Source organism: Sapajus apella, unplaced genomic scaffold, assembly GCF_009761245.1.
Source record: "Sapajus apella isolate SASKATOON/1434 unplaced genomic scaffold, GSC_monkey_1.0 scaffold229, whole genome shotgun sequence".
Lineage (NCBI taxonomy): Eukaryota > Metazoa > Chordata > Mammalia > Primates > Cebidae > Sapajus > Sapajus apella.
In genome coordinates this window covers 581,324-585,059 of record NW_022437169.1, presented here as the reverse complement: position 1 = coordinate 585,059, position 3,736 = coordinate 581,324, and the positions used below count along the sequence as shown (strand labels likewise).

General features: G+C 47.3%; 1 pseudogene; it reads left to right on the top strand.

The window, feature by feature from the left end:
* The first annotated feature begins 3,266 nt into the window (after nucleotides 1–3,266).
* LOC116544759 lies at nucleotides 3,267–3,377 on the top strand (annotated as a pseudogene).
* Nucleotides 3,378–3,736: the final 359 nt, after the last annotated feature.

The following is a 3,736-nucleotide window of genomic DNA, read 5'->3' as shown; positions in this document are numbered from 1 at the left end:
TCAGCCTCCTAGGTAGCTAGGACTACAGGTGAATTCCACTATGCCCAGCTTTTTTTAATTTTTTTTTTTTTTTTTTGAGACAGGGTCTGGCTGTTGAGCAGCTGGGGTACAATGGCACAAGTATAGCCCATTGCAACTTCCAATTCTTGGAATCAAGCAATTCTCCCACCTCAGCCTCCCAAATAGCTAGGACTACAGATGAGTGCCACTATGCCTGGCTGATTTTTAAATTTTTCTGTTGAGATGGGATGTCACTACGTTGCCCAGGCTGGTCTCAAAGTCCTGGGCTCAAGCAATCTTCCCACCTGGGCTTCCCAGAGTGCTTGGTATAGGTGCCAGCCACCATGAGTGGCCTCATTTGACTTTTTTTTTTTTTTTTTGAGACAGAGTTTTGCTCTTGTTGCCCAGGCTGGAGTGCAATGGTGCAATCTCGGCTCACTGCAACCTCTGTCTCCTGGGTTTAAGTGATTCTCCTGCCTCAGCCTCCCCAGTAGCTGGGATTACAGGCATGCGCCACCATGGCCGGCTAATTTTGTATTTTTGGTAGAGATGGGGTTTCTTCATGTTGGTCAGGCTGATCTCGAACTCCCGACCTCAGGTGATCCGCCCACCTTGGCCTCCCAAAATGCTGGGATTATAGGCTGGATTACACTGTACCTGGCCGGCCACTGCGCCCGGCCCTTTCAATGGCGCGATCTCGGCTCACCGCAACCTCCGCCTCCTGGGTTCAGGCAATTCTCCTGCCTCAGCCTCCTGAGTAGCTGGGATTACAGGCACGTGCCACCATGCCCAGCTAATTTTTTGTATTTTTAGTAGAGACGGGGTTTCACCATGTTGACCAGGATGGTCTCGATCTCTTGACCTCGTGATCCACCCGCCTCGGCCTCCCAAAGTGCTGGGATTACACGCTTGAGCCACCACGCCCGGCCTTTTTTTTTTTTTTTTTTTTTTTAAGATGGAGTCTGAAGCCTGTTGCCCAGGCTGGAGTTCAATGGTGAGATCTCATCTCACTCACTACAACCTCTGCCTCCCAGATTCAAGTGATTCTCTATTTTCCTGCCTCAGCTTCCCAAGTAGCTGGGATTACAGATGCCTACCACCATGCCCAGCTAATTTTTATATTTTTAGTAGAGATGGGGTTTCACCATGCTGGCCAGGCTGGTCTCAAATGCCCAAGAACCTACCTGGTGCCATGTATAAGCTGGGTACAACAGTGAACAAGACCAAGCCTTCCTGCTCTCATGCCAACTGCTCAGCAGTATTTCAGGGCTGTATCAGGGTGATTAGCCTGGATCACAGGAGACTTCCTGCAAGAGATGATGTCTGAACTGAGGAGTTGTTCATCAGGCACAGGTGAGAGATGGGAAAAGGGTGGCCCGGGCAGGAGGAGCCCTGGTGTGAATGTCCAAAGATGGGAGGAGAAATCATGGTATATATGAGGTGTCTTGAGCTTGGGATATGGGGAGGTGAGAGGTGATATTGTATGGGACATACTTAAGCATTATTGGTTGTTTATCTGAAATTCAAATTTAACTGGGCATGCTGTTAAATATTAAATCTAGCTGTCATGGTAAGAAGCTGAAATTTACAAAAAGAAAAAATAAAACAAAAAAGAAAAAAACAAGACAAAAAATAACAAAGAATAAAAAAAAAAGCTGGAATTTACTGTTTGGGGATATTTTGTACATTTGTTTTCTTATTGTTTTTAATTGAAAACAGATAATGGTAAAATAACAAATCAGCTCTATTTGACACTTCCTACATGACACAACTGTCATAGTCACCGTACCAGGCTCACCAGAGCCTGAGTTCTGTGCTCTGCTCAACCTCATGTCAGTCAAGTCTCCCAAGGGAGTGGTGCCCTGATTCCCAAATGGATGAGGAAAGCAGATCATAGAGGTTAGATCCTGGACTAGACACACAGAGAATTTGGAAGGAGTTAGGACACAAAATGAACCCATTTCTGGCAGGTCCTCCCATCCCTGCCAATCTGTAGCTTTTATATTTCCATATTACCTTCTGCCCAGATCTAACTTTACTAGGTTGTTGCCAGTGAGAACAAATTTTTGGAATCTTCCATTTTCTCTTTCTTTCTTTTTTTTTTTTTTTTTTTGAGACAGAATCTTGCTCTGTCACCAGGCGCCAGGCTGAAGTGCAGTGGCCTGATCTTGGCTCACTGCAACCCCCACCTCCCAGGTTCAAGCAATTCTCCTGCCTCAGCCTCCTGAGTAGCTGGGACTACAGGCATCCGCCACCAAGCCCAGCTAATTTTTGTATTTTTTGGTGGAGACGGGGTTTCACCACGTTGGCCAGGATGGTCTCGATCTCTTGACCTCCTGATCCACCTGCCTTGGCCTCCCAAAGTGCTGGGATTAAAGGCGTGAGCCACTGCACCTGGTGAAATTTTCTGTTTTCTTTCTATTAATTAATTAATTAATTACTTTAAAACAAGGTCTTGTTCTGTTGCCCAGCATGGGGTGCAGTGGCAGGATCTCAACTCACTGCAACCTCTGCCTCCCTAGTCCAAGCAATTCTCCCACCTCAGCCTCCCGAGTAGCTGGGATTACAGGCATGTGACACCACGCCTGGCTAATATTTTAGTAGAGTCAGGGTTTTGTCGTGATCACCAAGCTGGTCTTTCTCTTAACTCAAACTCTGGGCCTCAAGTGATCCACCTGCCTCAGCACCCCAAAGTGCAGGGATTACAGGTGTGAGCCACTGTACCCAGCCCGAAAATATTTTTTGGTTTTCTTTTTTTAGAGATGGGGTGATCCACCTGCCTTGGCCTCCCAAAGTTCTGGTATTACAGGTGTGAGCCACCATGCCCAGCCTAAAAATATTTTTTAATAGCACCATACTGTAGGCTGGGTGCGGTGGCTCACGCCTGTAATCCCAACACAGTGGGAGGCCGAGGCGGGTGGATCACTTAAGGTTAGGAGTTCAAGACTAGCCTGGCCAACATTGTGAAACCCCATCTCCACTGAAAATACAAAAATTAGCCCGGTGTGGTGGCAGATGCCTGTAATCCAGCTACTCAGGACACTGAGGCAGAATTGCTTGAACCTGAGAGGCAGAGGTTGCAGTGAGGTGAGATCCTGCCACTGCATTCTAGCTTGGGTGACAGGAGCGAGGATCCGTCTCAAAAAAAAAAAAAAGCACCACGCTGTAAATAAACTGAACACCCATAGTTAGTTAAGGAAGTGTTGAATAAATTGCAGAAGCTCCAGACTCTGGAATATTTGTCAGTTTTTATAGAATGAATTATGATCCTTTTGTAGTTCTTAAGCATGATGATTATGTGTTCACCCATTCCTGTATAAGATGTGCCGTGCCACCTTCCAACCTTGTTACAACATAGGCATATTACCCGTCTGACATTAAAAAAAAAGAATGAGGGCCGGGAGCGGTGACTCAAGCCTGTAATCCCAGCACTGTGGGAGGCCGAGGCGGGTGGATCACAAGGTCAAGAGATCGAGACCATCCTGGTCAACATGGTGAAACCCCGTCTCTACTAAAACTACAAAAAATTAGCTGGGCATGGTGGCACGTGCCTGTAATCCCAGCTACTCAGGAGGCTGAGGCAGGAGAATTGCCTGAACCCGGGAGGTGGAGGTTGCGGTGAGCCGAGATCGCGCCATTGCACTCCAGCCTGGGTAACAAGAGCGAAACTCGGTCTCAAAAAAAAAAAAAGCCGGGCGCGGTGGCTCAAGCCTGTAATCCCAGCACTTTGGGAGGC